Here is a 23,992-nt window from a genome sequence, read left to right as displayed (position 1 = left end):
GTATGAAACGACATATTACTGGCATACCACCGAGAAATGGGCGGACGACCAATTTCAGCCCCATAATATTTAATGGTCAGTCAAGTAATACCATCTTTTTTGAATCTCCTAATGAATAAGTATTACTTGTTAGTTACAGTCAGTCTCCCTCATGAAAATAAATATCATAATATATGGGTGGCCATGAAGTATCCTTTACTGTATGTAGACAGATGGATCCTTGCATTTTTCCTGAAGGCAAAAGTGGAGACCTTACAAAAATAATGCATCAAAGTGTTCTTGTTCTGACTAATATCTCCTTTGCAGAGTTGCTGCTCTGGAATCTGACAATCAACTCAAGCCACCATTGCTTGTAAGTAATTTTTATTTAAAAAAAAAAGGTTGTCTTTCAACAAGACCTCTCCAAAAGTTTTATAGGGCCCAAGTTTCCCCAGGAGTTGCTCCTTTTTTTTTGGAGCAACTTGATTTTTCTGCACTATCTTTTTAGTTGCAATTCTGGCCATTTAATTTGCGCCAGTGTAAGTGAGTTAGTTAGGTTTTTTTTTAGTTACGTTTTTTTTTCAAAAGAGGGCATTCCCAGCCACTTACCCCTGTTTTAGGAGCTTGGCCAGCAAATAGTTGCTCCAAACTAACTTAGGCCAGCGTATGTTGCTATTTCTGTCCGCCCAGAAAAACCTTATCTAGAGTTAAAGAATCGGCGCAAGTAACTACATTTAAAGCACCACTAAGCACCAAACAAAGCACAAAAAGTAATAAGCAATTAATTAACAAATAAAATAGAAGGAACCTTGCACCTAAAGCACCAAGACCAAAGTAATAAGCAATCAATAAATAACAAATAAAAAAAAATAGAAGGAACCCTGCACCTAAAGCACCAAAATCAATCAGTAAATAACAAATAAAAAATAGAAGCTCTACCTTAGGGAACGCAGTGGGCCGCCGATGAGGGAGCCCATTCGGCCAGGGCTAGGGATGGCGTGCTTCGGGCCCCTCCCACACAGTCGCTGGAGATATATCACTAACGATGTCTCCGCAAGATCCTGCAAATCCCCTGGGAGGACAGGCACACCAACATCTGTGTCCTTGTCCAGGCAAACATCCCCAGTATTGAAGCACTGACCACACTCGATCAGCTTTGCTGGGCAGGCCGCATAGTTCGCATACCAGATATGAGACTCTCTAAGCAAATGCTTTATGCGGAGCTCCTTCATGGCAAAAGAGCAAAAGGTGGGCAGCGGAAACATTACAAGGACACCCTCAAAGCCTCCCTGGTAAAGTGCGTGAAGAGGTCAAGCGCAGGCAATGGAAGGAGCGCACGGCAAACCAGCCCCACCCACCCCTTCCCTCGACGAATGTCTGTCCCACCTGTAACAGGGTCTGTGGATCTTATATTGGACTGTTCAGCCACCAAAGAACTCACTTTGGGAGTGGAAGCAAGTCTCGATTCCGAGGGACTGCCTATGATGATGATGATGACAGCCAAAGCATGTACGCACAGATTCGGCCTGCCAGGAGCTACTGCACATGCACGCAGACTCTAGTGCGCATGTGCAGAGGTCCTGGCACTGTTTTCAGCGCCGGGACCTGGCTCTGCCCCCAATCTATTGGGCCACGCTGCACCACAATCGAAGAGAGGCTGGGGAGCAGCCAGAATACCAACGTCTTTCTTCGGTGCGCTCCGAGGCGGACAAAAACGGCACACCTTTTGTATCAATAAAGAGTTTTAGTGTTCAACAATATAAGGAAATTGTAATTGTTGCATCTTAAAAATGCAGTGACCTCTTTTTAAACATTTAACTCATTTTATATGTGCATTCTTGCAAGTTATTGGATCAAGAAGAGTACCTATAAAGTATATAGTAAGATCAAGAAAATGGTTTTGAAAAATCATGTTTCATATTTATTATAATAAGACCATTCAGGACAGCAAAATGAACAGAGTATGACATTTATCTGTATGGACTGTAGCAGTTTGTGAATAATGAGGTGTTAAACTAGCCTGTTTAAATGAATAATTAACCGATTACTGTTTGTAAAGGTGAGAATTGGGGTAATTAATCTGTTAACTAACCATGCAATGTCAGTATAGACTATGAAATTATACAGTTAAATGAGCATTACTGTCATAATTATACACTTAATAGAACTGTTTTATATAGAACTAAACAGGAGAGATTTTTTTTAAATATACACACAAGATTGAGGTAGACCTTTAACAGTTGTCTGTTTAAGTTAAAACTATATAGTATATTTAAGAACACACTGTACATTTTGCCATTTGGCATTCAAATCAGTATTCATTTTTTTCTCATGAGGATAATTTTACGCATTTTATAACAACTTTAAAATTCTATGACCACGAACCTTGTCCTCCCTCTGCCAAGTTAGGTGTGGAATTTTGCCATGTCCCTGCCCAATTTCCCACCCACTGAATTTCCTGCCAGTGACCTTCAATGGATCTGCCCATATGTGGGTGGGAAGATCAAAATTATATTCAAATGACAGAATAAGTTCTTTAATGCACATTGCATGATTTGACCCAAAGCAGTATTGGATGCAGGGTACATCTGTTTGTCCATGGTTCCCAGCATTGGTGGTAGAGGGGCACTTATTTTTAAAAATCTCCTCAGCCACTAAAGTCACCTCTGCACCTTGGCAGGCTTCGGAGGCCTTTCGCAACCATTCGCCTTGCACCTCCCAAGTGGACTTTCCAGCAGAAACTTGGAAGTTTGCCATAATTATGCTAATGAGACCAGCAGCCTGGTTTTGGTTACAGGCTTGTCTTTGTGGAAGTCTGGCCCTGCCAAAGGTGTGCCCTGTTTCCACTAAAGCAGAATATCTGGACCTAAATATTTAATCCTAATATACTCATGATCAAAACAAACTTTTTAAGTAGCTGAATCAAGTATAAAAAGAAAATAGCATTGTTAGTTTTACTGAGATTTCAAGTTTTAAGTTCAGCATGTTTATCATGCGAAACAACAAAATTTAATATCTGTAATATCATGCCTTGGCACATCCCTCATTCCTCAATCACCATTAAGCTGGCAGAACAACTCTAGTTCAAAGCAGAGTGTAGGAGCATTTGCCATGAGCAGCAGGCAGAATTAGTGAACCTACTATAAAGGGCTACCTACATGCTAAACACCAAAAGCAGCAGACTATAGACAGAATTAAGCCAGATTAGAGGAATCCTCTGTAGCTCCACACATCCGTTGGAGAAATGGGGGTGGATAATCAGGCATCCTGGGAGGAGAATGCTCCAAAAACATCTCCATACTCAACCATGGTGAAACTTGAAAGAGACAAATCTGAAGTGTTTGGAAGTGTATTCAACCAAAAGTGCCAAATGGACAATTCTACTCAATGTCCTGAATGCCCCATCATAGAAACATAGAAACATAGAAAATAGGTGCAGGAGCAGGCCATTCAACCCTTCTAGCCTGCACCGCCATTCAATGAGTTCATGGCTGAACATGAAACTTCAGTACCCCCTTCCTGCTTACTCGCCATAACCCTTGATCCCCCGAGTAGTAAGGACTTCATCTAACTCCCTTTTGAATATATTTAGTGAATTGGCCTCAACTACTTTCTGTGGTAGAGAATTCCACAGGTTCACCACTCTCTGGGTGAAGAAGTTTCTCCTCATCTCGGTCCTAAATGGCTTACCCCTTATCCTCAGACTGTGACCCCTGGTTCTGGACTTCCCCAACATTGGGAACATTCTTCCTGCATCTAACCTGTCTAAACCCGTCAGAATTTTAAACGTTTCCATGAGGTCCCCTCTCATTCTTCTGAACTCCAGTGAATACAAGCCCAGTTGATCCAGTCTTTCTTGATAGGTCAGTCCCACCATCCCGGGAATCAGTCTGGTGAATCTTCGCTGCACTCCCTCAATAGCAAGAATGTCCTTCCTCAAGTTAGGAGACCAAAACTGTACACAATACTCCAGGTGTGGCCTCACCAAGGCCCTGTACAACTGTAGCAACACCTCCCTGCCTTTGTACTCAAATCCCCTCGCTATGAAGGCCAACATGCCATTTGCTTTCTTAACCGCCTGCTGTACCTGCATGCCAACCTTCAATGACTGATGTACCATGACACCCAGGTCTCGTTGCACCTCCCCTTTTCCTAATCTGTCACCATTCAGATAATAGTCTGTCTCTCTGTTTTTACCACCAAAGTGGATAACCTCACATTTACCCACATTATACTTCATCTGCCATACATTTGCCCACTCACCTAACCTATCCAAGTCACTCGGCAACCTAATAGCATCCTCCTCGCAGCTCACACTGCCACCCAACTTAGTGTCATCCGCAAATTTGGAGATAATACATTTAATCCCCTCGTCTAAATCATTAATGTACAATGTAAACAGCTGGGGCCCCAGCACAGAACCTTGCGGCACCCCACTAGTCACTGCCTGCCATTCTGAAAAGTACCCGTTTACTCCTACTCTTTGCTTCCTGTCTGACAACTAGTTCTCAATCCACGTCAGCACACTACCCCCAATCCCATGTGCTTTAACTTTGCACATTAATCTCTTGTGTGGGACCTTGTCGAAAGCCTTCTGAAAGTCCAAATATAGCACATCAACTGGTTCTCCTTTGTCCACTTTACTGGAAACATCCTCATAGATACCTGTGTCCAGCCAACTTGCTTCACTCACTGTGACATTAAGAAGAGGCTGAGTCCACTGGAGACAGCAACGGCTATGGGTCCTCACAACATCCCAGATGTAGTAATGAAGTCCTGTGCACCAGAGCTAGGCATTCACCTATGCATTCTGTTCCAATACAGCCATGACACTGGCACCTGCCCAACAAAGTAGATTGCTCTGATATGTTCTACTTCCGCCTCTGTAACATCGTCCATCTCCGATCCTGCCTCAGCACATCTACTGCTGAAACCCTTATCCATGCCTTTGTTACCTCTAGACTTGATGACTCCAATGCTCTCATTATTCTTTGATCAGTCACTGATCTGAAATGTTAAATCTGTTACTCCCTCCACAGATGCCGCTTGACCTGCTGAGTATTTCCAGCATAATCTGTTTTTATTTCAGATTTCCAGCAGCCGCAGTATTGTTTCTGTCTTCTATACTGCCTTCCATACTTCAGGTGGTTTCATAAACTAGGCGCATGGAGAAAAAATATTCTGAAATGTTCCTTGGGCTAATTAGGGATTATGTGATGCTCTTTATTTCTATTGGAAGAAATATTTTTCCAAATAAAAGCTAGTAAAGTGGCTGCGCTGTTCAGTCATGAACAGGTACACACCAGGTAGAGTGCGGGCCTTCTCTACCAAGAAAGTTAAGAATGAATATGAAGCTGTTATTAATTCAGGAGATACGCATTGCAACCACAATGCTATCAGCACAAGTATCAAATAGTGAATATTTCCAGTTAATCTATCTACTGTACTTGCACGTAATCAGAAGCTTATGCCCATATCTTGAAAAGTGAGACATTACTCTTGTACAAAGATCTAACCAGAACTACTTGGCATGTCAGAGGAGATGTGCCTTCACTATCAATGCATGACAAAGGAAGCCTGTCTCGAGGTTGGGATTGTGTTCTTGAGGTGCCATCTTTCTAAACAATCAGAAACGTAATCTTGAGATGCTGGAATAGAAGGTGTGCATGCGGTGACAGATATGAATGACCTGCCTGCCAACTTGGTTGACTTTACATCATACAGCTAGTATATTTTACAATGACTTGAGGTATTGTGCCTTGCAAGAGATGAGTGTAGCAAGGTTTTCAATTATACATTACATCTTGAAAGTTTGCTCCACATTCATTAGATTATTGTTGTTTTGTATATTTAAACTCTTCCCTGATTCTATATCTGTAACCATCTTTACACCAGATGAGTGCTTCGTCACACATCTGCAGCATAACTAAAACTGTCTATTTCCATCTCCGTAACATTGCCTGTCTCTGCCCTGCCTCAGCTCATCTGCTGCTGAAACCCTCATCCATGCCTTTGTTACCTTTAAACTTGACTATTCCAACACACACCTGGCTGGCCTCCCACATTCTACCCTACGTAAACTTAAGGTCATCCAAAACTCGGCAGCCCGTATCCTAACTCGCATCAAGTCTCGCTCACCCATCACCCGTGTGCTCGCTGACCTACATTGGTTCCCGGTTAAGCTACGCCTCGATTTCAAAATTCTCATTCTTGTTTACAAATCCCTTCATGGCCTCACCCCTCCCTATTTCGGTAATCTCCTCCAGCCTCACAACCCCCCGAGATGATTGCGCTCCTCAAATTCTGCCCTCTTTTTCATCCCTGATTATAACTGCTCAACCATTGATGGCCGTGCCTTCAGCTGCCTGGACCCTAAGCTCTGGAACTTCCTCCCTAAACCTCTCTGCCTCGCTACCTCTTTCCGCCTTTAAGACGCTCCTTAAAACCTACCTCTTTGAACAAGCTTTTGGTCATCTGGCGTAATTTCTTCTTATGTGGCTTGGTGTCAAATTTATTTGTTTTGTCTCATAACACTGTGAAGTGCCTTAGGACATTTTACTATGTTATAGGTGCTATATAAATACAAGTTGTTGTTGTCATATTTTTGCAGATGTCGTCATGCTTAAATATGCTGCAAATCACATTAGAATTTGCCCGAACGTAAAATCAGCATAAACAATCAGGGCCCAAGGAAAGCGCCAAAATCGCACCATATATTTATTTTCATTAAATATGTAAATTGAGGCTATAACTCGTTCAACCATCATTTACATACATTAATCACGCACATTTAAAAATCTGCAATCGGGGAAGCATTTTGGGCGAGAAATTGTGTAGTGCGTCATTTGGGGCAATAACGTTTGTGGGAGCGCAAAAATATCACTGGGCACTACACAATTCATTCCGACGCGAACTTCCGGTTTAGCGCTCCAAGAGGGAAGAGGAGCATTAAATCAAGCGTTACCACTTCCCTTAAAGCACTAAAGGGAGCAAGGGGGGGCGGGGTGATAACGGCAGAGTGCAGCACTGGACATTGTACAACACTCTGCCGTTTCACAGACTCTTTCCCTTCCTTAAAGGGAAGGGCCAATGTTTCGGTGATCAGAGGCTAAGGCTGGGAATGGTCATCAACGGCACGTGTGAAATGGGCAAAGCAGCCCAAGCACTCGGAGAATGCATGGCTGATGAATCGTGGGATCGAAAAAATTCAAAGAACACACAGGAGAGATAATAACATTTTGGCCTAGCTGACCACCACTGCCTTTAATTAGCGCTCCCCAAGCGGCCAGCGATGTTGAAGGGGGCGGAAGTGAATTTTACATCTGGGGTGATAACGGGGTGCTGCGCACCGGATGATGGGGCGCAGGAGATCGAGGCGCTAACCTGCCATGGAAGTTGGCGGGCGCCGGTAATTTCGGTGTGCCCGGTCGGTAAGCCATTAGCACCCTGTTATCACCCCCGGAGAAGCTAACGTGAGGTGCAATGCAGGCCAATTTCTCCCCCTTTATTGTTTAGTGTGACTTAGACTTAATGCCATAAAAATGCATTCAGGGGATCGAAATACAGGACAGGTCTCAGTGAGAATAAATTGAAAAAAGGTCAACAAATTACAATAAAGCACTACAGAAACAACTTTGTTTCTGTTGCACCTGAAAATCTGGTCGTAATTTGAAGAGAACCTCCGAGCAAGCACAATTTCTGGATACTTCGACTGAGCCAGTTTATTAGTACTTTACTCTGCATCTAACAGTGCTGAACTGATGGTGATATTGGATGCCCAAAATGGAAAGAACTGAAATCCCTCAACATGTTGGCTACAAAATTCACTAACAAATGAATTCTCCATTACACATTTTGTTTTGTAGATAGCAGTACATATTTGAACAGCAGCCGCTATTCATATAAGTGTACACTTAGATTTCCATCATATTTGATGTAATAAATACTGTGAGATTATCTTGAATATTGTGCAGTGGTAAATTGATCTGTCTGTCAAAACATCTAGTAACATGAAAAGAATATAGAAATATTGGGGCCAAAGTTGCCCCTTTTTTGCGCCCCGTTAGCGCTGCTGGTAGATTTTGGGAGCGATTGGCAGTTAGCATTGTGACCCACATTTTGCACCATGTGCGCTGACCGTCCCATTCTGACCCCTTTGTGCCCCACAGGGGAAATTGTCCCGCGGGAAGCCAGGCTGGTGCGGGTTGGTGTCAGCGGCAGCTTCACGGGGTGCTGACATATGCCCGGGGAGCTCCGTAAAGGGGAGGGTGTGTGCGCCCCGGGTCGCCATGTTTTATTGTCAGCCAACGTTGTCGTCGGCCCATCAATGGCGGCTCCCGTTTCGACCGGGCCACCTTCATGCAGCCCAGCACTGCCATTTGTGTGCCGGACTGCTGGCTCGCCCAGGGTGCCCACCAAAGGAGCTGCAGAGTCCACAGTGGCCCTCCCTTTTAAATGAAGGGGAGGGGCGTTGTGACGCATTAGCTTCACACTACCAACCCGGGAGCACCGCTGAAATGAATCGAAGCACCCGAGGCAACACTCTGCTTCGTTTCTGGGTCACAAAGGAGCAATTTCATGCGGGGGGAGGGACTTCCGCCCCGGGCATTAACTGACCCGGGCTGGGAAGATTAGCGCCCCCAGATGGCCCACGGGGCAATTTCGCCTCCAATGGTCCCGAAAATCTGCAACTGTTCCGACAGACTGGTGGGAATCCCTTGGAACTGTCTCTAAATTATCACACGGTTTGTTTGACATCCAGTAATGGATGAGCAGAAATTTCCTCCAACTAAATATTGAGAAGACCGAAGCCATTGTCTTTGGTCCTCGTCGCAAACTCCGTTCACTGCCCACCAACTCAGGTGGCTAGAGAACTGTGTGAGTTCACAACCTTAGTATCGCATTTTACTCTGAGATGAGCATTCGATCACATATCCACACCATCACTAACATGGTCTATTTCCACCTGAGTAACATTGCCTAACTCCGCCCTTCCCTCAGCTCATCTTCTGCTGAAACGCTTATCCATGAATTTGTTACCTCTATACTTGACTACTCCAGCGCACTCCTGCCTGGCCTCCCACATTCTACCCTACGTAAACTTGAGGTCATCCAAAAGTCGACTGCCCATGTCCCAGCTTGTCCGAAGTCCCATTCACCCATCACCCCTGTGCTCGTTGACCTACAGTGGCCCCAGGTTAAGCAATGCATTGATTTTAAAATGTTCATCCTTATTTTCAAATCCCTCCACGGCCTTGCCCCTCCCTATCTCTGTAACCACCTCCATCCCTACAACCCTCCGAGGTATCTACACTGCTTCAATTCTGGTCTCTTGAGCATCCCCGATTTTAATCGCTCCACCATTAGCGGTCGTAGCTACAGCTGCCGAAACCATAAGTTCTGGAATTTCATCCCTGAACCTCTCTACCTCTCTTTCCTCATTTAAGACGCTCCTTAAAACCTACCTTTTTAACCAAGCTGTTAGCCACCTGCTCTAATATCAACTCTGTGGCTCAGTGACAATTTACATGTGATTACATCCTTGTGAAGCATCTTGGGATGTTTTACTACGTTAAAGGCAGTACAACAACAACAACTTGTATTTATATAAATGCAAGTTGTTATTGTTATTGGAATGCCGTAGACCTGGCCAGGATCTTGCTAAGAATCTTACAAGATTCTGCCCGGCCATACAAGGATTTTGATATAAGGAGGGGCAGGGCCGAACTCCCTAAATCAGGAGTTCCCACTCTTAGGCCCCCAGTCAGGAACTGGCTTTTGATCTGCGGAATGTTTCTCCAGGCACTTGGCCAAAAGAGGCAGAGGTAGAGCCCATCTTGAGGTTAGGGCTGGGGATGCTCATAAATAAGGGACCCAGAACTGGGAGACTTGAAGTGGTCCTTCATTGTAAGATTGTTCTTTGAGACTAGCCCATCCACTAGGCCATCGAACCAACTACTGCTGGCATTTCCAAGGTGGTGTGGGGCGGCGGTGGGGTGGTGGGGGGTGTGGGGGGTGGAGTTGCTACAGATACAGTCACACTACTGAAGGTCTGCTTTTCTTGTTCCTGCGCATGCATCAACACCAATGGCAGCAAGCTGGACATTTTGAAGGCCCATGTTTCTAGCAGAACTTTCTGAGGTAAAAAAGGAAAGCATCTCGGGCATCTTTGTATCTTGTCTCCCATTTTTAAAGTGATGTTTCTTCTTTGAATGTTCATCACACACAGTAACCTGCATTTATGCAGCTAGATGATCATTTGATTTCCTTCCAAAATGTCAGTCAGAGTGCTGTATGAATTACTCAATTCAGGGTAATTGCAAATTTTAAGTGCCCACCATTTTCCAATACATGTTTCAGTCTAAATCTATTCCAGTCAAGTCATTTTAAAATGGGCAGTAATGCATCCATTTATGCTATATCTGTAAGTTAGTATTTCTTCTTTGCAGCCATTTTAAGCAGTAGTATTTCTCAATTATATTGTAATTGAACTTTTCTTGCATGTAGGTGGGAAGATGCCACCACTAAAATACTGTCACTTGTGCTACCTGTTTTGAAGTTATATTTACAGCCAAAATAAAAATTGGAAGATGCCAGCCTACTCATAATATTGAAGACTTCTTTATTTTAGAGATCTAGTAATGTGATTGTTCTGCACTCAAAATTAAAGTCAATAACATGAGTTCTCAATGCAGAAATTTATCTCTGCTGCAGTATCTTAAGTAATTTGAAATGATGCACAACTGTGAGACCTATTGTATTCAGTGGTATTATCTTACCTCTAATTTATATGTAACAAAAGTACAGAAAATAAGAAAATGCTGGAGATACACCAGCCAGTCAACATCTGTAGAGAGAAAAAAACAAATTAACATTTTGGGTGGAACTTTTCTTCAAAACCATTCTGAAGAAGGGTTCTACCTGAAATGTTAATCTTCTTGTCATGTGCAAGGCATTTCCTGAGAACTACATCTGCAGTTTGTATTCTTTTTTATTTGCACCTGAAGAACTTTATTACTTTTTGAATATGCCATGGCATTTGTAATGCCCACCTGAACAGGTTGACTGAACCTTAGTTTAAAATATAATTCAAAGTATAGCACATCTCACAATGTAATGCTCAATATTGCACTTGGGAGGGTGGGGGGGAGGGGTAGGTAATTTTTCGGGGGTCAGCTGGTGCGTTTGGTGATGGGTCGGGTGGGAATTTTTTTTTTGACTGCGGTTCGGGACCTCGCTGTCAACCTGTCGCCGTGCGCCTTTCCCAGATGTCAGGTCTGCCAGCGCAGAACAGACCTGACACACAGCGGCGGGGGAGGCAATTCAGATCATTGTAACCTTGTTAACAGCACATTAAATACTTTGAGCTCACATTTAGATTTTATGAGGGCACCCATGGGGTCCACACTGCTCGGGGATCATGTCAGGTAAGGAGGCCAGGAAATCATCTCATTACTTGACGGTTGCAAATGTGCTATAAAAGCTCCCACCGAACAGCTGTTCACTTTCCAAGCTTAGAAGCTTACTGCATTTGGAAGACAGACTGAGCTTTATGCAGGTTGCAAGTGTTTGGAGTAAACTCTCTATTCAGTGTCACCTCATTAGAACAATCTCTCTCACCATTGACAGATCGCTTCTGTCATCTCAAGTTCATCTCCCATCTATTACATCAGCATTGGTGCCCTTAAAACTATCTCACCGTGGTCCTCAGAATCCCACCACAATCAAACCCAACACCAGCAGCACCAGGCACACAAGCAGCACCAACTTTCTCCGCAATCAACTGATACTGCAAAGGACACTGGGCATCAGCATCCGACCACATTGCTGCCTGGGAGACCAAGGATGGCCTCACCATGGCCAGATTTACTTCACTTGATGTTGTACACCCTGACTACCACATATACCAGGTTGGCGCCACTCCACACTAACACTGTAAAGCATCCCTACAATGCCCAAGCCATTCCTTTCACACCCATCACCATAGTGGGGGTACCGTTATGTCTCACCATTCACTGCAAATCATTAAGCCACTTCCAAAAGTGCACACAAATCTGTCCAATAATGCAAAGTGTTGAAAATAAAGGTTTCAGTGTTTGACACCACATTAACAGAAACTTTACATGATCATTGCATAAAACACCCAAGTACCTACTCTTGTGTATTGTTAGTTGGTATGATTGGACTCGGATGAAGGTAAGTGTGAGCTAGCGAGATGGGGAAGTGATAATGTGGATAGAGAGGGATGGATGGAGGTGCATGGTATGTGCAAAGTTAAAGCACATGGGATTGGGGGTAGTGTGCTGACGTGGATTGAGAACTGGTTGTCAGACAGGAAGCAAAGAGTAGGAGTAAATGGGTACTTTTCGGAATGGCAGGCAGTGACTAGTGGGGTACCGCAGGGTTCTGTGCTGGGGCCCCAGCTGTTTACATTGTACATTAATGATTTAGACGAGGGGATTAAATGTAGTATCTCCAAATTTGCGGATGACACTAAGTTGGGTGGCAGTGTGAGCTGCGAGGAGGATGCTATGAGGCTACAGAGTGACTTGGATAGGTTAGGTGAGTGGGCAAATGCGTGGCAGATGAAGTATAATGTGGATAAATGTGAGGTTATCCACTTTGGTGGTAAAAACAGAGAGACAGACTATTATCTGAATGGTGACAGATTAGGAAAAGGGAAGGTGCAACGAGACCTGGGTGTCATGGTACATCAGTCATTGAAGGTTGGCATGCAGGTACAGCAGGCGGTTAAGAAAGCAAATGGCATGTTGGCCTTCATAGCGAGGGGATTTGAGTACAGGGGCAGGGAGGTGTTGCTACAGTTGTACAGGGCCTTGGTGAGGCCACACCTGGAGTATTGTGTACAGTTTTGGTCTCCTAACTTGAGGAAGGACATACTTGCTGTTGAGGGAGTGCAGCGAAGATTCACCAGACTGATTCCCGGGATGGTGGGACTGACCTATCAAGAAAGACTGAATCAACTGGGCTTGTATTCACTGGAGTTCAGAAGAGTGAGAGGGGACCTCATAGAAACGTTTAAAATTCTGACGGGTTTGGACAGGTTGGATGCAGGAAGAATGTTCCCAATGTTGGGGAAGTCCAGAACCAGGGGTCACAGTCTAAGGATAAGGGGTAAGCCATTTAGGACCGAGATAAGGAGAAACTTCTTCACCCAGAGAGTGGTGAACCTGTGGAATTCTCTACCACAGGAAGTAGTTGAGGCCAATTCACTAAATATATTCAAAAGGGAGTTAGATGAAGTCCTTACTACTCGGGGGATCAAGGGGTATGGCGTGAAAGCAGGAAGTGGGTACTGAAGTTTCATGTTCAGCCATGAACTCGTTGAATGGCGGTGCAGGCTAGAAGGGCTGAATGGCCTGCTCCTGCACCTATTTTCTATGTTTCTATGTTTCTATGTTGGTGTGAGTAAGGACGTGCAAGACTATAGTGGGGAAGGCAGAGTGATGGGGATGAAATGAGTGGCAGAGCAGGATGAGATTGTATGTGGCTTTGCAGTAACGATTCATGATCGACTGAGATAATTGAAATGTTTGTGCCACTGCAGCCTGGTCTACCTGACAAAATCCCTTCTTGTGTCCTCCTATGCAATGTGCAATTAAGCTGCATTGGTCTCCTGGGGAGGTCACTTCCGCCCATTGCATGCACTGACTCTCTCTATAAGCATATAGAGGAAGTCATGGGAGAGCCTGGTGCAGTCATGCACCTCTGCAGTTTTTGTCCGTGTTTGCAGCACCTCAATGCTGTAGAACACCGACAGCACAACTGTCAAACTAAATATACGCATGGTCCCTTTAAGGAAACAAGCTGATGAAGCGTCATCAAATAACGTCATCAGACCCACTTTCTTCAATTAGCCAGCAAACGCGCTGGGCGGGCTTAACAAGCCCAATTAACGTCACCCGCCACAGATCCGCCGAGGTCGGGGCAATCGCGGCCAGGGTGTCAGCTTAAATCATGTGTTGCAGTCATAGAATGAGGCCTGAATCCACAATCTTCTGGTAAGAGTACTTGTTCCAGCTAATACTTATCCTCAACCAACATCACTGAAACAGATTATCTGGTGCTAACTGACCCAAGGTGACAAACCAGCCAAGCCGATCAGAATTTTCCCTGCACTTGCAGTCCTAATGATAATAGCGTGACGAGTCTTCCTGTTTTGAGAGTGCCACTATATATCACATTACATTAATTTGCAGCCAATATTTCTCAGTGTATTCCTATTTGTTGACCTCTTCTAACCTTAAGAAAAGTATTTCTGTTGAAAAGGTAATGGGTAACATTTTATCAACATGATTGAATTCTTTATTAGTGAAGTATTCCAATCGAAACTAGGGTCCTAAATCTAAACAAAGGAAACTACGATAGTATGAGGAATGAATTGGCTATGATAGATTGGGAAGATTCATTAAACGGCATGACAGTGGATAGGCAATGGCTAATATTTAAGGAACGAATGCATAAATTGCAACAGTTATACATTCCTTTCTGGCATAAAAAAACAAAAGGAAAAGTGGCCCAACCATGGCTAAGAAAAGAAATTAAGGATAGTATTAGATCCATAGAGGAATTATACAAAGTTGCCAGAAAAAGTAGCAAGTCTGAGGATTGGGAGAGTTTAGAATTCAGCAAAAAAGGACCAAGAGATTGATTAAGAGGGAAAAAATAGAGTATGAGAGTAAACTTGCAAGGAACATAAAAACGACTGCAAAAGTTTCTACAAGTACGTAAAAAGAAAAAGATTAGTGAAGACAAATGTAGGTCCTTTACAGACAGAAACGGGAGAATTTGTAATGGGAAACAAGTGTAATGTCTGTAGCTCCATACTGCGGACACCTGTGTTACTGCAGCTAGTGCTGTTTAATAAAGAGCAGGTCACCTGACCAGCAGGGGACATTTCTGGAATCTGCAGCCATTTTACAGGTTGTGTGTTGTGTGCTCCTCTGAAGATATGACATTTGTTGACGAGAATGAGATTTAATCGGATAATACAAAGCTGAAATTTTTGTTGGTGAAGGATTCAGCCAGTCAACAGAGAGACTTTGAGAGCTTCTCTGTTTTTGGAAACAGCCTCAAATCTGAGGTAAATTATGAGCACACTTGGTTAAACTGCCAGAGTCAAAATGGCTGCCCCTATGGGAGTTGTAGGGCATTTGGGGGCATTTCAACGTGACCGTGAAAGTTTCAGAGCGTATGTGGATCAGCTAGAAATGTTTTTCACTGCAAATAATATCATCGAAATTCCTGATAATGAATTCAATAACGGGCGGTGTTGGAATGAAAAAGAGCTATATTCTTAACTGAGGCCGGGCCCAAGTTGTATGAAATGCTGATAAATTTGCTTGAGCCTGCCAAGCCAAAGGATACAATGCTGAAATAGATTCTAATGAACTTAGAACAACATTACAGCCCCGTTCTGTTAGAAATTGCTGAAAGTTATTGTTTCGGAATACGAAATCAAAAGGCCGAAGAAAATATCAGTGAGTACATTGTAGCATTAAAAAAGCTATCTATTCACTGTAATTCTGGAGACTTTCAGAACCGAGCATTGCGAGACCGCTTTGTTTGTGGGATGAAAAATTATGCGATCAGAAGAAAGTTATTGACGACACCTAACTTGATTTTTGATTTAGCTTGTCAGACAGCTAGGTCGATGAGCATGGCTGACTAATATTCCCAAGAATTTCATACTAATTTCAGTCATCAGACAACCGAGGTGAATCGCCTGCAGGTTCAAAGTAAAAGGCGGTGGGGCCCCAAAGTTTCAGAAACTGGAAACGGGAACAGAGCATTGATGTCCTGCTATCAGTGCCTGGGACAACACATTGCTCAAAGTTATTCATATGTGAAGGCAGTGTTTCTTCTGCAGGAAAACTGGGCATCTTGCGAAGGCCTGCTGACTGAAGGGTAAACCAGCTTTCAAAGCTATGAGTAGAAATCCACAGAGAATACATAGCAGGGAAGAACAAGAACAGGACAAGGAGATGTTAGAGTTAAACGTCATCAGGATCACATGGTTAATGGACGGCGATTCGAAAAGTATCATAATCCACATAGATGTTGCAGGATTCAAGGTACCCATGGAAATCGACACTGCTGCATCCGTGAGTGTAGTACGAGAGTCGCTATCCCTCGACAAGTTGAGAGATTTCCCATTCGAGAAAGCCAAGGTAGGGCTGCGAGGCTACTCGGGAGAGAACATTCCGGTGGTAGGTCGTAACACCGTATCGGTGAAATACAAGGATCAAGTTCAGAGCTTGCCTCCAATAGTAGTGGCAGGAGACAAGCCTGCCTTACTAGGAAGAAATTGGTTGGGATCACTGAAGCTGGATTGGAGTGAGATTTTTCGTGTTGAAATGAGATTTGCGTCAAAGGATGATGTCATCAAGAATTATCTGAAGGTGTTCTGTGAAACGGAAAGTCCGATCCAAGGCTTCAAGGCGAGTGTCAGGGTACAGAAGGATGCAAGATCGGTTTACTGCAAGCCACATTCCGTACCATATGCACTCGAGGAGAAAGTTGAGCAAGAACTCAAAAGACTAGAGACTGCGAACATTATTTTTAAGATAGATCGATATAATTGGGCTACACCCATTGTTGTTGTATCTAAGTCCGATGGTAAGGTAAGATTGAGTGGTGATTATAAAGTAACTGTAAACATGGTTTTAGAGGGTAATGTCCCCAATACATTGCTGAATATAGAAGATTTGTTCACAACACTGACAGTGGGTCAGATTGTCTCAAAGTTGGATCTTATGAATGCCTACTTACAGCTTGAATTGGATGAGAAGTCCAAGTCATGCTTGACTATAAATACCCATCTAGGCCTATATCAATTTAATAGGCTACCATTTGGGAGTGTCTTCCGCCCCTGTCATATTCTAAGGAGTAATGAACCAGATTTTGCAAGGTATTGAAAGTGTTATATGTGTAAACCTGTAAATACCTTGTTTAACCACCAGAGGGCTCATCCCCTGGAGTCCCAAGGGATCCCACAATCCCTTGGGAGCACCTGTACATAAGGAGGCCTCACAGGCTGGAGAGATACTCTGGAGACCTGTAATAAAGGACTACGGTCACACCTTATTTTGAGCTCACAGTATCTGGTCAGATTCTTTATTCAATACATAACAACTGGTGACGAGATACAGATGACGAACCCCACCGCAATGATGCAGAGAACAGTGGGCATCCTGGAGAAATTTTCAGAGGGAGATGAGTGGGAAACCTTCATGGAGCGACTCGACCAATACTTCATGGCCAACGAACTGCAAGGAGAAGAGAACGCTGCCAAACGAAGGGTGATCCTCCTCACCGTTTGCGGGGCACCAACGTAAGGCTTCATGAAAAATCTGCTTGCTCCAGCGAAACCCACAGAGCAGTCATATAATGATTTGTGCACACTGGTCTGGGAGCATCTAAACCCGAAGGAAAGCATTCTGATGTCGAGGTACAGGTTCTACATGTACAAGACGTCTGAAAGCCAGGAAGTGGCGAGCTACGTCGCCGAGCTAAGGTGCCTTGCAGGACATTGCGAATTTGAAGGACACTTGGAGCACATGCTCAGGGACTTCTTTGTACTTGGCATTGGCCAAAAAGTAATACTTCGCAAACTTTTGACTGTAGAGACTCCAACATTGAGTAAAGCCATAGCGATAACCCAGGCGTTCATCGCCACCAGTGACAATACCAAACAAATCTCTCAGCACATGAGTGTTGCTGCAAGTACTCTGAACAAAGTGATGTTGTTTTCGAATCGTAACGAACAGGGCAGGCCTCACATGCCTGCAGCTGCATGTCCGCAGATGTCTCAGAGTCCACCATCAAGGGTGGTGAATGCAAGGCCCTTAACACCTTGTTGGCGCTGTGGGGGTGATCATCGCTTCCATTCATGCCGCTTCAAAGGATACGTTTGCAAGGGTTGTGGAACAATGGGACACCTTCAACATATGTGCAGGTGAGCTGCAAACCCTGCTAATCCTGCAAACCACTATGTTGCAGAGGAGGACAGATCCACAACAGATCACGACGAGCCAGAGCCTCAGACTGAGGAGGCAGAGGTATATGGGGTGCACACATTTACCATAAAGTGTCCCCCGATAATGCTAAAGGCTGAGTTAAATTCTGCAGTCAGAATCAGGGGAAGTCATAACGGGGAACAAAGAAATGGCGGACCAATTGAACAAGTACTTTGGTTCGGTATTCACGAAGGAGGACACGAACAACCTTCCGGTTATAAAAGGGGTCGGGGGGTCTAGTAAGGAGGAGGAACTGAGGGAAATCTTTATTAGCCAGGAAATTGTGTTGGGGAAATTGATGGGATTGAAGGCCGATAAATCCCCAGGGCCTGATGGACTGCATCCCAGAGTACTTAAGGAGGTGGCCTTGGAAATAGTGGATGCGTTGACAGTCATTTTCCAACATTCCATTGACTCTGGATCAGTTCCTATAGAGTGGAGGGTAGCCAATGTAACCCCACTTTTTAAAAAAGGAGGGAGAGAGAAAACAGGGAATTATAGACCGGTCAGCCTGACATCGGTAGTGGGTAAAATGATGGAATCAATTATTAAGGATGTCATAGCAGTGCATTTGGAAAGAGGTGACATGATAGGTCCAAGTCAGCATGGATTTGTGAAAGGGAAATCATGCTTGACAAATCTTCTGGAATTTTTTGAGGATGTTTCCAGTAGAGTGGACAAGGGAGAACCAGTTGATGTGGTATATTTGGACTTTCAGAAGGCGTTCGACAAGGTCCCACACAAGAGATTGATGTGCAAAGTTAGACCACATGGGATTGGGGGTAGTGTACTGACATGGATTGAGAACTGGTTGTCAGACAGGAAGCAAAGAGTAGGAGTAAATGAGTACTTTTCCGAATGGCAGGCAGTGACTAGTGGGGTACCGCAAGGTTCTGTGCTGGGGCCCCAGCTGTTTACACTGTACATTAATGATTTAGATGAGGGAATTAAATGTAGTATCTCCAAATTTGCGGATGACACTAAGTTGGGTGGCAGTGTGAGCTGCGAGGAGGATGCTGTGAGGCTGCAGAGCGACTTGGATAGGTTAGGTGAGTGGGCAAATGCATGGCAGATGAAGTATAATGTGGATAAATGTGAGGTTATCCACTTTGGTGGTAAAAACAGAGAGACAGACTATTATCTGAATGGTGACAGATTAGGAAAAGGGGAGGTGCAAAGAGACCTGGGTGTCATGGTACATCAGTCATTGAAGGTTGGCATGCAGGTGCAGCAGGCGGTTAAGAAAGCGAATGGCATGTTGGCCTTCATAGCAAGCGGATTTGAGTACAGGGGCAGGGAGGTGTTGCTACAGTTGTACAGGGCATTGGTGAGGCCACACCTGGAGTATTGTGTACAGTTTTGGTCTCCTAACCTGAGGAAGGACATTCTTGCTATTGAGGGAGTGCAGCGAAGGTTCACCAGACTGATTCCCGGGATGGCGGGACTGACCTATCAAGAAAGACTGGACCAACTGGGCTTGTATTCACTGGAGTTCAGAAGAATGAGAGGGGACCTCATAGAAACATTTAAAATTCTGATGGGGTTAGACAGGTTAGATGCAGGAAGAATGTTCCCAATGTTGGGGAAGTCCAGAACCAGAGGTCACAGTCTAAGGATAAGGGGTAAGCCATTTAGGACCGAGATGCGGAGGAACTTCTTCACCCAGAGAGTGGTGAACCTGTGGAATTCTCTACCACAGAAAGTTGTTGAGGCCAATTCACTAAATATATTCAAAAAGGAGTTAGATGAGGTCCTTACTACTAGGGGGATCAAGGGGTATGGCGAGAAAGCAGGAATGGGGTACTGAAGTTGAATGTTCAGCCATGAACTCATTGAATGGCGGTGCAGGCTAGAAGGGCCGAATGGCCTACTCCTGCACCTATTTTCTATGTTTCTATGACTCACAGCGTCAATGGAGCTGGACACGGGCGCGAGCCAGTCCACAATGAGCAAAAAGACGTTCAATAAATTGTGGTGTAGCAAAGCCTCAAGGCCAGTCCTGACTCCCATTCGTACTAAACTGAGAACGTACACAAAGAAACTGATTCCTGTAATCGGCAATGCTACTGAAAAGGTCTCCTACGATGGAGCGGTGCACAATTTACCACTCTGGGTGGTACCGGGCGATGGCCCCACGCTGTTCGGCAGGACCTGGCTGGGAAAGATATGCTAGAACTGGGACAACGTCCCAACATTCTCGTCCGTCGACGACACTTCATGTGCCCAGGTCCTAACCAAGTTCCCCTTGCTGTTCGAACCGGGCATCGGGAAGTTCCAAGGAGCAAAAGTGCAGATCCACCTGATTCCGGGGCGCGACCCATCCATCACAAGGTGAGAGCGGTACTGTACGTGATGTGAGAGAAGGTGGAGATCGAGCTGGACCGGCTGCAACGAGAGGGCATCATTTCGCCGATCGAATTCAACTAGTGGGCCAGTCCGATTCTTCCAGTCCTCAAGGAAGATGGCACCGTCAGAATCTATGGTGATTACAAAGTAACTATCAATCGTTTCTCCCTGCAGGATCAATACCTGCTACCAAAGGCAGCCGACCTATTTGCGACGCTGGCGGGAGGAAAAACGTTCACGAAATTGGATTTGACCTCGGCCTACATGACGCAGGAGCTGGAGGAATCATCGAAGGGCCTCACCTGCATCAACACGCACAAAGGTCTCTTCATTTACAACAGATGCCCGTTTGGGATTCGATCAGCCGCGGCGATATTCCAGAGGAACATGGAAAGCTTACTGAAGTCGGTCCCGCGCACCGTGGTCTTCCAGGACGACATCTTGGTTACAGATCGGGACACCGTTGAGCACCTGTAGAACCTGCAGAAGGTTTTTAGTCGGCTTAATCGCATGGGGCTCAGGTTAAAACGCTCGAAGTGCGTTTTCCTGGCGCCTGAAGTGGAGTTCCTGCGGAGAAGAATTGCGGTGGATGGCATTAGGCGCACCAACTCAAAGACGAAGGCAATCAAGAACACACCAAGACCACAGAACGTGACTGAGCTGTGGTCGTTTCTAGGACTCCTGAACTACTTTGGTAACTTCTTACCGGATCTTAGCACACTCTTAGAACCACTGCATTCCTTACTGCGTAAAGGAGATGAATGGATATGGGGTAAAACCAAGAAAATGCCTTTGAAAAAACTAGGAAACTGTTATGCTCAAACAAATTGCTTGTGTTGTATGATCCACGTAAGCGTTTAGTACTAGCATGTGATGCGTCGTCATACGGTGCCGGGTGTGTATTGCAACAAGCTAGTGAATCTGGGAAATTGCAACCGGTTGCTTATGCATCCAGAAGTCTGTCTAAGGCTGAGAGGCCTACAGCATGATCGAAAATGAAGCATTAGCGTGTGTTTATGGGGAAATGCATCAATATCTGTTTGGGCTCAAATTTGAATTGGAAACCAACCATAAGTCACTGATATCCCTCTTTTCTGAATGCATCGGCCCACATCCAGAGATGGGCGCTCACATTGTCCGCATACAACTACGTCATCCGCCACAGGCCAAGTACAGAAAACTGCCGTTGCTCTCAGTAGGCTGCCATTGCCCACCACAGGGGTGGAAATGGCACAGCCCGCAGATTTAGTTATGGTACTGGAAGCATTCGAGAGTGAGCAATCACCTGTTACCGCCCAACAGATTAGAACGTGGATGAGCCAGGACCCCTTACTGTCCCGAGTAAAAACCTGTGTGCTTCATGGGAGTTGGGCTAGTGTTCTGTTAGAAATGCAGGAAGAAATAAAGCCGTACCAGCTCAGAGATGAAATGTCCATACAGGCAGACTGCCTCCTATGGGGTAATCGGGTAGTGGTTCCAAAAAAGGGCCGGGACACTTTCATTAGTGATCTCCACAGTACCCACCCAGGCATTGTAATGATGAAAGCGATAGCCAGATCCCACGTGTGGTGGCCCGGTATCGATGCAGACTTCGAGTCCTGCGTGCACAAATGTAACACATGTTCGCAGTTAAGCAATGCACCCAGGGAGGTGCCACTAAGTTTATGGTCTTGGCCCTCCAAACCGTGGTCTAGGGTCCATGTCGACTATGCAGGCCCGTTGTTGGCAAAAATGTTTCTAGTGGTTGTAGATGCATACTCCAAATGGATTGAATATGAGATAATGTCGGCAAGCACCATTGAAAGCCTGCGGGGCCATGTTTGCCACGCACGGCCTGTCTGACGTCCTTGTGACTGACAATGGGCCGTGCTTCAGCTGTGCCGAGTTCAAAGAGTTGATGACCCGCAATGGGATCAAACATGTCACATCTGCCCCGTTTAAACCAGCTTCCAATGCTCAGGCAGAGAGAGCAGTGCAAACAATCAAGCAGAGCTTGAAGAGGGTAACTGAAGGCTCACTGCAGACTCGCCTATACCCGAATCCTGTTTCGTTACTGCACAAGACCCCACTCGCTCACTGGGGTTCCCCCCGCTGAACTGACATGAAAAAGGCACTTAAGACAAAGCTCTCGTTAGTCCACCCTGATCGAATGAACAGGTAAAGAGCAGGCGGCTTCAACAGAATACATATCATGATCGCACAAATGTGTCATGCGAAATCGAGATTAATGATCCTGTATATGTGTTGAACTAGGGACAAGGTCCCAAGTGGCTTCCCGGCACTGTCGTGGCCAAAGAGGGGAGTACGGTATTTCTGGTCAAACTTTCAAATGGATTCACCTACAGGAAACACTTGGACCAAACCAAACTCAGATTCACGGACTATCCACAGCAACCCACAATAGACTCTACCTTTTTTGACCCTCCAACACACACACCAGTGGCAACCTGAGGAAGGACATTCTTGCTATTGAGGGAGTGCAGTGAAGGTTCACCAGACTGATTCCCGGGATGGTGGGACTGACCTATCAAGAAAGACTGGACCAACTGGGCTTGTATTCACTGGAGTTCAGAAGAATGAGAGGGGACCTCATAGAAACATTTAAAATTCTGACGGGGTTAGACAGGTTAGATGCAGGAAGAATGTTCTCAATGTTGGGGAAGTCCAGAACCAGAGGTCACAGTCTAAGGATAAGGGGTAAGCCATTTAGGACCGAGATGCGGAGGAACTTCTTCACCCAGAGAGTGGTGAACCTGTGGAATTCTCTACCACAGAAAGTTGTTGAGGCCAATTCACTAAATATATTCAAAAAGGAGTTAGATGAGGTCCTTACTACTAGGGGGATCAAGGGGTATGGCGAGAAAGCAGGAATGGGGTACTGAAGTTGAATGTTCAGCCATGAACTCATTGAATGGCGGTGCAGGCTAGAAGGGCCGAATGGCCTACTCCTGCACCTATTTTCTATGTTTCTATGTTTCTATGACCCAGCGGTTGACCACGAAGCAGAACCCATCACCCGCACCAGCCCAGCAGGACTCACCACGCCCGGCAGCCCAGAAAGGCCTGCTGCACAGCAGCCCAGCGAGGGCCCAACAAACGACTCACCAAAACCAGCATTTGCACTGAGACAATTTACCAGGGAAAGGAAGGCCCCAGATGAACTCACATTATAAATAGTTACACAATTGACTTTGGGGGGAAGTGTTATATATGTAAACCTGTAAATACCTTATGTAACCACCAGAGGGCTCATCCCCTGGAGTCCCAAAGGGATCCCACAATCCCCTGGGAGCCTAAAGAAGGAGGCCTCAAAGGCTGGAGAGGCACTCTGAAGACTTGTAGTTAAGGACTACGATCACACCTTACTTTGAACTCACAGTATCTGGTCAGATTCTTTATTTAATACATATCAGAAGGGGTAGTATGTTATTTAGATGACATACTAATTTCAGCACCAAATAGGAAAATTCTTAATAACATATTGAATGAAGTCCTCAAACGGCTAGAGAAGCACAGAGTATGAGTGTCTGCTCGTAAGTGTGAGTAATTTCAAAACTCAATGGAGTACTTAGGGTACAGAGTAGACAAAGATTGCTTACATCCAACCAAGGAAAAACTGGATGCAATGA

At 45.0% G+C, this 23,992-nt stretch overlaps 1 protein-coding gene across 13 annotated transcripts in view; it reads left to right on the top strand.

Moving 5' to 3' along the window:
* The window catches only part of foxp2 (forkhead box P2), a 906,820-nt gene that overhangs the window by 672,852 nt on the left and 209,976 nt on the right, over nt 1-23,992 (top strand). The gene's annotated exons all lie outside the window — the stretch shown is intronic.

Source organism: Pristiophorus japonicus, chromosome 15 (genome assembly GCF_044704955.1).
Source record: "Pristiophorus japonicus isolate sPriJap1 chromosome 15, sPriJap1.hap1, whole genome shotgun sequence".
NCBI classification, from domain to species: Eukaryota; Metazoa; Chordata; class Chondrichthyes; family Pristiophoridae; genus Pristiophorus; species Pristiophorus japonicus.
This window is presented reverse-complemented; position numbering and strand designations above follow the sequence as displayed.